Here is a 15,225-nt window from a genome sequence, read left to right as displayed (position 1 = left end):
TGCAACGTTTTATGTTGTTTTTGTGGGTTTTTTTGGCTCATGCATAACTACTGTGTACTTAGATGACACTGTCACACCACAGTCCTCGTACACGTTTGTATTAATGCACCACGTAAATATCTGCACGTAAACTATTTTTCAAAAGTGAGAAGTTATTTTTTACTTTAAAGGAAATTATTGGGTGAGAAAAAGAATATTCGTTGGGTTTTGGACCTAGACTAGGAAATCCCCCTCGGCAAGCCTCGTGGAGAGACAAATAATGTAACCCCTTGACTGGGATTGCCTTGTCTCGGTCCAAACCCCAACATAGATTCTATGTCTCTTTCTCACTCTGTCTCCATATGTATGTCTCGTGCTCTCTTTCTATATATATGTCTATTTTTCTCTCTATCTCTCTTGTTCAATCGAGTGAGAGGCTCCCTCTTGCTCTGTCCCACTTATTCTTTCTATCCGTCTTCTCCCTGTATAACTTTGTCTTAGGCTTTCTCTGCTTTTCTTGCTTGATATCTCTTGTTCTGCCTCACTCACTTTCTCACGCTCTCGTTTTCTCTTTCTGTCTCTCGTGCTCTGCGCCTCGCTTCTCTGCACCTGTCTCTCGCTCGCTGTCTTTCACTCGCTCTCTTGCTCTGTCTCATGCTTTCTTTCACGCTGTCTCTCGTGGTCTCGCTCACTGTATCTCTCTGCTCTTCTGTTATCTATATTTTGAGCGTCTGTGTACTGTATGATATGTCTTGTTATTTCTAGTGTATGTGCACATTGGTTTTGGATTTTTATTTATCCGTATGACCCAGAAAAACATAGTTGACACCAACTCTTCACTAATTCTGTTGTACCTAGGCAAATACGAGTTCACGCCTTACAAGTGATAAGGTACGTTAACAAATACCGCAAGCACGTACGTTCAGCAAATGACTATCATCCATCCTGTACTCGTACTCTTCATTAGCGACTGTGACCCCCCCCCCGGTCATATAAACGCCGGTCACTTCTCTAGCCCGATGGCGACAAAGAACAGTTTTCAATTCAACAGACGGGTAATCTCAAGGTCTAAGCCACTGTACACTAATCATTTACAAATCCTCCCATAAGTAATTATTTACATTTACTACTATCGATACAATAAACATCCGATCAATTATATATATATATATATATATATATATATATATATATATATATATATATATATATATATATATATATATTAAAGTAACTGATACAAAAAAATTCTTGACAACATCATATTCCTGAGTCCTGAGAGTGTTGACGATGTTAGCAGAAGACAACATTTAATGGTTATTACCTGTATGTTACATATTTTTCAATAGGAATTATCATCTGCAGATTAATTAAAATTTTATAAAACAAAAACTTTGCATACGTGTAACTGGTGTGAACACCACCAAGCAAGTCTAGTACTTGACGTGTCATCAATACCAGGGATACATCTTAGTTCCATATGATTAACTATGATTACAGACTTACCTTTATCCAGCATAGGAAACCTCTTATGACAAAATCGACATGTGTATCGTAGAACTCCGTTGATCCGTCCGCCCGAAACAGCACCAAACACTCATTTCACATTATATGGGGGCTGTGTACATACATACTGACGAACCATTTATAATTAGGCCTCGCCAAGGCTGATCTAGCAAAACAAACCACATGACAAAATTCCACGAGTTACCGAAATATTGATGTTACTTCACAGATAGCCCTAACCCTAACTCGAAATGACAAAATCCATTTTCCTACACAACCTCTGGACTGATTTTCATGAAGCAATTACCTATCTATCAGGCTCCATGAGACATGTATCGTATTGAAAACTGCATCCAGATTACCCCATCCGTTCGTAGGCTATTGACAGAAAACTGTAACCCTAACCAATGCTACATCGATGGGAAATCACAAGAATCCGAATTTCTCCCAAACTACTAAAAACAATTTTCATGAACCAAGTTCCGATCTTTCGGGCTCCATGAGACACGTATTGCTGTAAAAGGTGCATCCAAATCATATTGTCATTGCGTTATTACTAGAAGCACATAACCCTAACACTAAACCTTAACCCTAAGTCACAAGAATCCGATCTTCTAACGAATGCATCGACCGGTTCTCACCAATGAGGTATTGTTTGATTACTCTCATGAAGACGCACCTTTGGACATAGGTATCATAGAATTCCGACGATCCGTCCGCTGCCTTAGTACCAAACACTCATTTCACATTATGGAGGCGTTGTAGGTCGCAGACATGCGGACGAACCATCCTTATGTTTGTCTCACCAAGGCAAATCTAGCAAAGCAAACCGCATGTAAAAATTCCAAGGCAGTTTCGAGATAATCAGAAAATATTGATGTGGCAACTTGGCCATTTTACCTCCAGCAGACCGTCTTACGGTGCTAGTTTGCAAGACGGGCTTGATTGCAATTTATGTCGTACATGGTATGCTTTGTCACTCGAATCCAAATAACTCCATAAGCCCTCAAGCTACCTTCATAGGCTAGGTGTCTCAGCATGCGTATTTACTGGGCTCATCTGGTTGGGCCAATGTCAGCAAGCAATTCAAAGGGGTTACCAAAATATTCACCGAAAAAGACGAAATTCATCTAAAAATGACTTAGTCAAAATTTTATTGGAAAGGTTATAACTTAGCCAAAAAATCAAGCTCTCTATCTCATCATAGTATTAATAGATTTATCTCCTTAAGATCCGTCATTGGATACAGGTATCATAAAACTCCGATGATCCGTCTGCTCACTCCAATGCCAAACACTCATTTCGCACTATAATGGGTGCTGCAGGTCGCAGAAAGACATACGCACCATCTTTACATAGGTTTACCCAAGGCAGATCAAGCAAAGCAAACTGCTTGAAAAATTCCCAACATCTTGAGAAAATAGTTACTTCATGGGTAACCCTAAATCCTAACACAACATGACAAAAACTTAATTTTTGCTCCAAAATCTCTCGACCGATTTTCATGAACCAAGTACCTATATATCGAGCTCCCTGAGACACGTATTGCAGTGAAAAGACCATAAAAATCGCCGGGTCCATTCTTACGTATCATCATAAAACTGCGTCACTAACCGTAACCTATGATAATCATAAGGGAAATCAAAGAATCAAATTTTCTCCCAAAGCACTTGACCGATTTTCATGAAAGAAATACCCATCTATCGGGTTCTATGACACACGTACTGCAGCAAAAAGCGCATTAAAATTGCCGGGTCCATTCGTACGTTATACCAGAAAACCGTAACCCTAACCATAACCTATATAAACATATGGGAAATCACAAAAATTCAATTTTCTCATAAACCACTAGACCAGTTTTCATGAACGAAATATCTATCGGACTCCATGAGACAAGTATTTCAGTGAATACGGTATCCAAAATGGTACTCTCTGTTCGTACGTTACACCAGAAAACCGTAACCCTAACCATAACCTATCTAAACATATGGGAAATCACAAGAATTCAATTTTCTCATAAACCACTCGACCAATTTTCATGAACGAAATACCTTTTTATTGGGCTCCATGAGACAAGTATTTCAGTGAATACGGTATCCAAAATGGTACTCTGTTCGTACGTTACTACCGGAAAACCGTAACCCTAACCCTGTCACAAGAACACAATTTTCTCACAAATGCCTCAACTGATTTTCATCAGCGATGTATCACTGGATTCATCTCCTCAATATGCATTTTTACATTATAAATTCTCTACTTGATTATTTCGATTCAAGTCTCTCTGTTCTTACCCCAGTACATAGTTTTTAAAAAATATCAGAAAGGTGCAAAATACTCTTTATTTTATCAATGAAAACCTATCAGTGAGTACTTATCTTCTATGCGCGGCATCCTTCACAGGCTTCTGGTTATATCAAGGATTAAATAAAAAATGACTTCTCTGTTACAACATTTTCTATGTGTCAAACCCTAAGTACATTGTTGAGTTCATCGTGTATACACACTTTCCAGACACTTGCACTCATCTCCTGTATTCATATCATCATTATTCCCAATGTTAGATTAAAATACATTGGAAAGCATCCTTATGATTACCAAGGCCCAAATTTCTGGAATAGTCCGCCTCTTCAACTTAATCATAATGTACCTGCAACACAATTCAAGAAAGCTCAGAAAACTTACCTTTTCTGCAGTGAATCGACTTGTGCTATTTTTCACCTGTATTCTTTTTTTAATGCATTTTTGTCACAGTATGTGGTATTTTCCATTGATACATTTATCTAGACTAAAAAAATATTTGGATTTCAATTATTATTATTAGTAGTAGTAGTACTTGTGCATACTAGTTGGGGCCCCGAGTGGCCGAGTGGTCTAAAGCGCTCTTTGTTACGGATAACTGCCATCTCACCTCTGTCTGCGGCGGTTCGAGTCTAAGATTCAGCCAATGTGGGTATGTGAGAAAGCTTGCCAGTAGCTTCTCGTGGGTCGGTGGTTCTTTCCGGGGTTTTCTCTGGTTCTTCCTCCACCATTAATACTGGCCGCCATGTATAGCATATCATGTGCTGAAAAATGGCGTTAAACCCTACAACAACAACAACAGCACTAGTGAAGAGTTCTTTTTGCTTTAAGGAAAATATTGGGTGAGATAAATAATATATGTTGGGGTTTGGACTCCCCAATGTAACCCCTTGACTGCGATTTACTTGTCTTGGTTAAAACCATAACAGATTTTATATGTATTTCCCAGAAAGGAGGAATGGACAGGTGAAAATAATGAGAACGAAGTAAGAATTATTTTATTTAGCAAACAGAAAATGAATTTCTTTTTTTCTGAATTTCTATGAAGGAATGAATCAATTTAAAACATTTTTTCCATATCATTCCAGAATAGTTTTCCTTTTAAAAATATCATATTTAAAAAAAGTTATGGCAATTAACATTTCAGATGAAATGTTACTATTAGGAATTGTTATGTTAATAGATTTAGGTGTGGATCTCATCAAGAAAAGGAAAAACATTTTTTTCTGCAGTATAATTGCAGCAACTTTTTTCTTCACTTTTGGAAACATTTTGGTGAAATCTGTAACAGTTATAGAGCTTAGTGAACTGCATCAATGTTTGTTGAAAAATCAATTTTATGCTGCCATAAAGATCATGAAATTAATATATCACTCTTTAAATGACTAGCAAACAATTCATACAGTGACAATATGATTAATATTTGTACGTAAGAGCATGGAAGCATTATGGCACTTTCACTTTCATTTAGCTATGCAACTCAATCAACAGTTTGTTATTCATAAATACTTATATCTACCATATTTACCATATATGTTGAGACACCATAAATTAATTCTGAATATACATTTTTGTGCACTGTATGTTCTGGGACACATTGTTTCTTTTCCAGTCTTAAGTTGTGGGCACGTTTTAAATCATTTGAAAATTACATGTCGGAAAATGCACTCCAACTTAAATTTTCATTTAAAAAATTATAAAACTGTACTTTTGTTTAATCCATTGCAGCATCATCTCAACAACCCAACCCTTCTCCTGCACATATATGATCCATTCCTTCAGTGCATGAATATCTTTTTAGTTTTGTCATACAGTGAAAACGTATTGTTGGACACAACACATCTCCTTAAGTGGAAACTGCATGGACTAAAGTCATTTTATTTAAGATCTGCACCAGTCATGCTAATTCTCACACTTTCAACCACCATCTTATTGACAGTCCATCCAGGAATGAGATCAAACCACACTGGAATTTCATCCATGTTAATGATCATATTGTCTGCAAAATCATCTACTCTTCTGGGCTTCATGAATTCATCAAATGATTTTATTTTCTCCAAATCATCTAGGTGACCCTCGATCATCGATGTCCATGCATGAAGTACTATATTATGTCACTTTAGAAATTGTTTCATTATTTCAATTTATTTCCCAAATTCCTGTGAAAACTGGTCAAATAGAAGCAAAGTAGTTTCCTTATGTGGGCCGACTTTGTGTGTGTGTGTTTGTGTGTGTGTGTGTGTATGTGTATGTGTGTGTATATATATATATATATATATATATATATATATATATATATATATATATATATATATATATATATATATATAAAATCAGAACACTTAAAAGAATCCAAAGTCGGCTTGCTTTGAAAAAAATAACCTTTATATTGATATCCTTTAAAAAATAATCGGCTTAAAAGTATCCAAAGTTGGCTTCCAAGGTCAGCTTGCTTTGCAACAAAAAAAATAACCTTTGTCTTCAATATCCTGCTGGCAAAATGACAAATAATGATTTTTATTTGCAAGATACTGCCATATAATTGAACTGGATATAATTTGAATTTGATTTGATTTGAATGTTTTTTATATACGTAGCTTTAACAATTTTTCAGTCTTATCGCTACGATGTCTGCAATGTGGCAGTTTATAGTGATGTCTAACACTGGGGCATCATGCCGCAGACATGTAGCATGATGTCCCACCCAGTCACATTATCCTGACACCAGGCCGACCAGTCCTAACACTAACCTCTTAATGCTGAGCGCCAAGCAAGGCAGGAACTGGATATAATACAATCTTGGTTATTTTGCACATAACACTGTGTCATGGGTGAATGGCACATACCTTCAAGCAATCATTCATGTCTCTGCTGCATATTTGGAGTGTGTGGATACATTTTCTTTAATGCTCATGATGGAGAAAAGAGAGAACTAAGTGATAACAATACAGTGTTAATTGATAACAATACAATGTTAATTTCTTTCATTTTATTATCAAATAAGTGTTTTGTTTATCAATTTTAATGCAACATGGGGGTACAAATTAAACACAAATTTATTTCATTTTTTAAGTCTTGGAACATATGACCTAGGTGTAAAAAAAGTTTCACCATAAGTTCTATTACATGAAAAAATTTGTGTCCAATATATACAGTTATTATTAATAGGCAAGTAGCACTAATTTATAGTAATATTGATAGACAATGAAGCCTCTGCACTAACAATAATGTATAAGTTCAAAACAGATCATCCATTTATTAGAACCACCACAATTTTCTCTCTAAAATGCTGCAAAATGTAGTAGATTGTTCATATGTTAGTTTAATTATCTGATTATATAATAGAGAAAAAAAAATATCTCATAAATATATACCCTGAAATGAAGCAACATTGAACACTGATAAACTGAACTAATTTTTTTCAGCAGCTTAAACTATAAAAATTGATGTTAAAGAAGTAAATTAAGTCAAAGTGCTGTCAACAGTGCTCATTACATTGCTATTGAGACAAATGATGCCTCTAACTTGTATAATCTAAATTCAGATCAAAACTTGCTTTAACTGCATTCAAATACATGAAATTGGAGTATTATCCATACAACTGAACTGGAATGATTGCAGTGAAAGTGTGTAGTATCCAGTGTGCTCAAGAAACAAAAATCTTAACATCCAAATCAAAATTCGTCGGGGGCCCCTGAGTGGCCGAGTGGTCTAAAGCACTCTCCATTACAGATCACTGCCATCTCACCTCTGTCTGCGTTGGTTCGAGTCTCAGATTCGGCCAACGTGAGTATGTGAGAAAGTTTGCCAGTAGCTTCTTGTGGGTCAGTGGTTCTTTCCGGGGATTTTCCGGGTTCTTCCTCCACCATTAATACTGGCCACCATGTATAGCCTATCGTGTGCTGAAAAATGGTGTTAAACCGCACAACGTCAACAACATTTGTTATTCTGATAAACTTACCCAAAAATTCTAATGTAATCTGATAACGCAGCATTTCCCTTTACCTTTGATGATGTAATCCTTCTGGAATTGCCCATTGCCTTTATTGGATCACTGAACAAATGAAAGAAAAAGAAACATTTTGCATTAGATGTCTGAACACCTTGTATACCACTGATGGAAACAAAAAGGAATCAAAACATACCCATCTTATATAATTTATTTCACCAACAGAAAGCAGAGGTCACATTTAATTGCATAAAGAGGTACCAAGTCTATTTGTAACTATCAGAAAATCTAGGTGATTAATATTTACATCTGAGTTAACATTAAGTCAGTACTCAGAATTTAGTCTCTACCTTTCTTAACGTATACCCCCCCCCCACTCCTGCTGGCTCAACAGTGTAATCATATTGTTTGTTTATTGACTGGTGTGTGTGTGTGTGACTTGGATTTTTAACGTAGCTTTAACAATTTTTCGGTCATATCGCTACAATGTCTGCAGTGTGGCAGTTTAAAGTGATGTCTAGCACTGGGGCATCATGACACAGACATGTAGCATGATGTCCCACCGAGTCACATTATCCTGACACCAGGCATACCAGTCCTAACATTAACCTCCTAATGCTGAGTGCCAAGCGAGGCAGATGTTAGTACCATTTTTGCAAGTCTTTGGTATGACTCGGCTGGGGATCAAACACATGGCCTCCCGCATCCAAGGCGGATGCTGTAACCACTAGGCCACCAAAGTGGTTTGTTTATTGACTGGATGGCATTTTAGTTACTCTTTGTAACAGTGTCGCTTTAGTACAGTTGTCTAAGTTAGAAGCTGTGCACAGTCAGTGATAAAGCATCTTTTTGAATCAAAGCTGTGTTGCTACATGAAGTTTTATCACAATACTTTGTGCTTTGATTTCATCTGGGACTTATTACAATATTATCTATTTCTAAGCTTTCTGGACATAGGACGAAAGAGTTTTTTGTCTCTGGTAGAATTAACACATGATATATTTTCTTGACTGGCAATTGTAAGATTATTTGTTAGATGTTAATATTTTGGGATACATCATACAAAGTTGTTTTTCAGTTTGGCCAGTGCCTGTGAACTCTCTCTCTCTCTGTACTTATTACCTACAATGTAAAATTGCTTTCACTCCGAACTTTAGGGAAAAGTTTGCTCTACTTGTGATACAGAGACTAGCAATATACTAGAACAGCAGTAGTTAAAAGCAACAGCAGTTTATAAACATTCAAGCTCAACAGCTTACCCATCATGTAAAACTGAGTATTAAATGATACTAAATCATTACTACGAATATCCCACCCAATAAAGATTAAAATTAATACCACACATAATAATACAATACATGTGCAATAACTTATATTTACATGCGAATAATAAAAAGTGAAATATCTAAGACATAATGGAATTAATGTGTTTAATCTAGAAAAATTATTAATTGCTGCTCACTGAAGGTTAAACCATTTAGTGTATTGAAGTAATCACAAAAATATTGCACATTTTTCATGTCAATGTTAAAAATAATACATAATTCAAAATGCCGATCCATAGCTTAAGGAACGGAAAATGTACCATTTTTTATGATAAATTAAAATGTTCCCACTCTATTACAAAATAAATAATATTTCCCTTTCACACATTAATGTATAGCATATATGTTATGAGATGTGGCAGACAACTTTAGATAGCTTTTTATGTCTCATGCAGAATATGGGATAGTCAGTCACACCCATACTTCTAGCATGGATGCTTATATGAGTCATCTATGATATATCAAATGGAAAATATACCTTTGTAGCATCACATTTCTCAGCTTGTCCTTAGCCGCTGACTCATCTACACACCTTTATCAGAGGAATGGTCATGTGAACATCTTTTCGACTATCAGGTGACAAGGCTCATTTGTAAAAGTCCATATAATTACCAAAATCAGCCGAAATCTACACTAATCTGCAAACAAAGTTAACAAAAAAAAGAGAAAAAAGTTACAATGAAGAATTATATTTCAAGCACAAATGAACTATAATGACATTATGGTCAGCTGTTAAAACATTTCATCGATCCAACAACTTTACCCATGAACAGTTACGCTGGCAATAATAATATTCTGATATGATATTAAGGGTTGTCCATAAAGCACGTATGCAAACAATTGGTGATTTTTTTTACCCCTTTCCCATTACTCATTGCAAATCATACATTTTGTATCCACCCTTGTGTAAGTACATTGCTGAGTCACCACCACCTTTCCAAGAATAGATGGGACAATTGAATTTTAAAAGATGAAGTTATTAGTAGTCATTAAAAATAAGCAGCAGTTTAAATTAATACCATGTAAAACAAACTTTGAAAATGAAAGTAGGAAAGTATTAACATTAACTATAATAGTGATACAAAGGTTGAATTTTACAGAAATCGTAACCAATGCTTTTCTACAACAAATGTAAATATTTATCTCTAATAATAGTTTTAAACAAGTGACAGCAGCTAATATTTAGTTGATCTTAACTTTAATAGTCAAATATCAGACAGTGACTAAAAATTTTATATCAACTTTGGAAAATTGGAATATTATCAGCCTTATCGTCATTTGGAATGACTGGACCTCAAATTTTTATCATCAGCTTCGATATCATCAAAATCATGAACCATAACAGTTCTTTTCTCAGGTGACAATTTTTGTAAGGTGTGTGCGATCATGTGATATTTCATGATGGCTTAGGATGAGTAATTAATTTAAGACATGCTTCTGAATATCACTTTTATAAAAGTAAAGGACAATAGGTGTCAAAAAGGCAATCAATGTGTCTATCCAAGTACAATACTGTCCCAGTCTGGCAAGTTATGGCTTCACAAATTCGCATGAGGCACCAGGGTCTGGAATGCATAATCTGTCGGAATCATGAGATAAAATAACTGGTCATGCCAGAAAATGAAGAGGAAAAAATGTCTTCTGCAAAGTGCACCATGTGCAATAAAACTACAACATATTACACTTCATAATTCTAAGCAGATATTGACTCTGCCTGACATGGCATACCAGCCACTTTGCATCTAACTCATCTGCTAGTTATGTTTCTGACTTGACTAGTCTTCATAAACATCACAGTTATCAAGGAATATTGACCCCTATCGCTACAGAACATACTTAGCAGTTACCCTGCCACATACACAGGCTAATGTTTTTTGAATTTTTTTCAACACCTCCCACCTCCCCTCAATGAATACATCCTTTATGCTCGACCTATTAGTGTCACAGAAAAAATAAAGTGACAGAATGAACTAATCATGTCACTATCACAAAATTTACCAGTACATACATTATATAATATACAGGTGACCGCCCCAGTGGCCTAGTGGTTAGAGCATCCGCCTCGGATGTGGAAGGTCGTGGATTCAAACCACAACTGAGTCATACCAAAGACTTCAAAAAATGGTAATAACAGCTGCCTTGCTTGGTGCTCAGTATCAAGAGGTTATTATTAGGACTGGTCAGCCTGGTGTCAGGATAATGTGACTGGGTCGAAGATGATGCTGCATGTCTGGGGAATGATAAACCAGTGCTAGACATCATTATAAGCTGCCACTGCAGACATTATTGTGATATGACTTAAATTGTTTTAAAGCTATGTTAAAAATCTAGATCACATACTATAATATACCAGATATGGATATGCACTGACAAAGTTGTCATTCAACTTAATGCATCTATTGAACAGACTTCTGATGTTAACGATCAGCTGACTGTAAAATATCAATATGAGTACCATCAAGGTTGTAAAATGTTTGTTTTAGGAGATTTTTGGATGGATTTTGGTACGTATAGGATATGGGAAGATATGGACCAGTATATAGACCCAGCAAAGTCTTTACAACTACTAAGGTAACATACATTTGAGTGATGAAGCTGTATAATGTATATTTATCATTTAAGCAGACCAAAAATGGTCTTAAAACTTGTGTAGTTATGTCACAAAATTTATGAGATTCAGTCAATTCAGTTTTTGATTTAAACTGATTCAAAATTCGAATTATTTCTTTCCTTTTGTTTTGATTTTCTGTTATCTACTATACATGAGTGCTTTGATATTTCAGGTCATAAAGTCTGCAATCAGCAAATAAGTTAATAAAAACAATGATCCTCAAGATATAATTTAAGTCTGTTGTTGTTTGTATTAAAATGAATTTATTTTCCACTATAAATCAGTTGGCTGTGGGAAACAAACAATAAACAGACGTTATGTACAGTCCTAGTTGTAAAAGGGGAGTTACTCTGATATTGCAGTAAGACCAGCAACAAAACAATAATCTGATAATGGCATACACTTGTATTAATGTTGGAAATTTAATGTATCATTGTGTTGCACAAAGTGTAATCAACTTGAAAAAGGATGCTACTTCTATGGCACTCATTATGCCACCTGTGCCCTACAACAACAGAAACTTATAAGAAAGAATTAAAGAAATGCATTTGTAAATAACCACCCACGATGACTGGAGTTGCTCTGTGATTGTTGCTGAGAATGAACAAACAATATGAGGATGAAAGTACATATCAACCTAAGACTGTTTGAACAACAACCGGTGTTCCAATGAAAAGTAATAGATTATGTACAATGCAGCTTTCAAGTCAACGCCTGTTAAATGCGAAAGCCACCAAAAAACGACATTAACATGCTTCACATTTTGATTCTTATTTGCTACCATAGATTCGATTTCCTAGTCCTTGACCATCACAGTAATCAAGTGATCTAACTCTTGTATAACATTATCAGACAACAAACTGGCTGAACATTTTGTTAAAGTGATAGAAATTTTAAGAAGATATTGATTCTATCTGAGCACATAGGTTAAGGATATTATTTTGAAACAGTAGTATTCATGGGTTTACTTATCAAATAGTGTATGCGTCAGCAATCCTGACATTTTCCCAAAATAAACTGGTGATTTAGAACTAGTAACCTATGGTCATGTGGTATATATAAGTACACAATATGTGGTGCAATAGATAAAATAAATACCAAAAAGTTCAAATATCGAGATACCACAGAACCAGTATCGTCAGAAGCTAGGCCACATCATATTGGTTTTTCCACAGGGGCTCGTATCGTTACTTACAACTGACCTGTCAGACATGTACTATTTATGTTGTCCAAATATAAAAAATGGGGAGGCAAGGGTCAGAGGAAACTCGGACTAATGTACTATATAATAACTACAATATAACACATGTATGACAGGTCCATTGTAAACAACAATACGAGCCCCTGTGGGTTTTTCAATGATTCTTTTTTACCAGTCCTCGAAAATTAATAACGATAATAAACTTAGAAGTGTTTTATTCGGAAAGAAATGTAATTGCCAGTACCCAAATAAAATGTAACTTATTTCTTAGTAACGCTGTCAGTATACATACTACTACGAGTCCTGCCGTGCAGATAAAATAATGCGATCTTATTACTAAACCACGAAAACTGATAACGGTCATAAATGGGTATGAGGCGTACTGTTTCGTTTAATTTCAGTTCTAATTTAAAAACGCGTCTATTGAAAAATATAAACGTACAAAGAATTCATAGATACGGTTATAATAATAATAATAATAATAAATAATAATAATAATAATAATAAAACTAAAACTACTAGCGAAATAACCTTTGCAATTCAACCAATCCACGAAAATTGATAACGCCACCAATGACGGTCTAATTTCAAATAGTACTTAAAAAATTGTAATAGTAAACAAAATAAAATGCAATTACCAGCTCTGAAATGAAACGTACAATGAATTATTAATAACGGTTAAAGTATATACACTAACGGTCTGATAACATAATACTAAATTTCTAGCAGCACAAGCCTCAACGTCAATGTTATTTTCTAAAAACCACAATGTCCAATGAAAACCATCGTTTCAGCAAAGTCATTTGCATATTTGCATAAATGAATATTTAATGACTGGTAGGATTTCTCCATTATCCCAAGTGGTGTGTGTACTAAAGTCAGCATCTTGCCATAACCTTACATACATACGTACAGTGTGTGTACTAAAGTCAGCATATTACCATAAACTTATATACATACAGTGTGTGTACTAAAGTCGGTATCCTGCAATAACCTTACATACATACAGGTACCTTTCGACTCGTGGTAAAGTTTTAGTGCTACATGGGATTTAATTCACAATACTGCTAGGTATATGTAAAATGTTACTTTGCATTCAAGACAAATGAAAAAAATAAATTCTACAAAACTTGTCTTGCGCCATTTTCTGTTACTACGTAAATGACCACAGAGGAGTAATATTTTAAAGATGTAGAATAGTTTTGATTCTAAAAGAGCAGCAGAGGGGCTGTACAGACCGAAACTTTTTGCACAATAAACCCCTCCAGGAAACTATTCCTCGATAGAGGGCTTATTTCGACGAAATAAACCCTTCTATTCAGAATACAGGACAAAAAAAAATGTCCCTCGAAAACTCGAAGAGTTTCCAGGGACAAACTCGTTGAGTTTGCACTGACAACTTGGGTTACTTCAATAAATCTGAAACAGTTTCCGTGGCGGGGTCGTTATTGAAAAATCCATGGGTCGGGTCCATCCCCTCTGCTGCTCTGGGAAATGAGTTTCCAAGGAAAAACATTTTTATGTTGCAAATAGTGTATCAAGTCCAATACGGTATCTTGTTCTGGGATCGTGTAAATTTATTGTCACAAATCCGTGAGGTTTTCTTTGAGCATGACTGAAGAAATTTTTAAATTTATTTAAATCCATATCGCCACCACACCAGGTTTGATGAATATTTCTCAGTGTATGTGTATCAACTCCATTGAATATCGCAAGAAGATTACAATTATCCCTGATTACTTTAGGAATTTGTGTATAACGCTGAGTAACATAAATCACATCAGTGTTTTTGTGACGTCCCCGGGAAAATATTCTTGCGGGATTTTTTTGCTTGTCCAACATAACATCATCATACACTACTAGGTTGTTAATTGATTCATCAAGATCCTCGACGCTGGGGGCTTCTTCGATATCAGTGATAAATTCAACAACATCCTCACCGTCTTTACTCAGCGCGCTTGCACTCTCATTAAAATCTTTTATAACGTTATAGCATCGTTGATCATCTACAGATGGAGCTATCAAATACAGTTTATCCCATTTCATCCACTTCATTATCAAGTTCAGCAACAGCTGTGTTTTACCTGAACCGGATGGCCCAATTATAATCGCGCGGATAGAGTTTGGTAGCACTGAATTATGCTTAACTGGCTCTTTCTTTTTTGTCGCAGAAAAATCTGTAATTTCCATTTGTATATAAAGAATAATAATTATGGATCTATATTGTGTGAAGTGTAAGGCACGAACCCCTACGAATGATCTAACAACCATTACAACAAAAAATAACAGACAAGCACTTTCTGGTAAGTGTACGCGATGTGGCACAAAAAAATTTAGATTTCAAAAAAAAAGCGAG

The 15,225-nt window shown here is 35.4% G+C and overlaps 1 long non-coding RNA gene across 1 annotated transcript; it reads right to left on the bottom strand.

Moving 5' to 3' along the window:
- Positions 1–6,757: 6,757 nt before the first annotated feature.
- Positions 6,758–13,628, bottom strand: LOC149789454 (uncharacterized). Its single transcript, XR_016424359.1, has 3 exons — positions 13,508–13,628; positions 9,536–9,695; positions 6,758–7,837 (listed from the first exon to the last, which is right to left on the bottom strand). It is a non-coding gene; the product is annotated as an uncharacterized LOC149789454 (long non-coding RNA).
- Positions 13,629–15,225: the final 1,597 nt, after the last annotated feature.

Source organism: Sinohyriopsis cumingii, chromosome 11, assembly GCF_028554795.1.
Source record: "Sinohyriopsis cumingii isolate HCF-2022 chromosome 11, ASM2855479v2, whole genome shotgun sequence".
Classification (NCBI taxonomy): domain Eukaryota; kingdom Metazoa; phylum Mollusca; class Bivalvia; order Unionida; family Unionidae; genus Sinohyriopsis; species Sinohyriopsis cumingii.
This window is presented reverse-complemented; position numbering and strand designations above follow the sequence as displayed.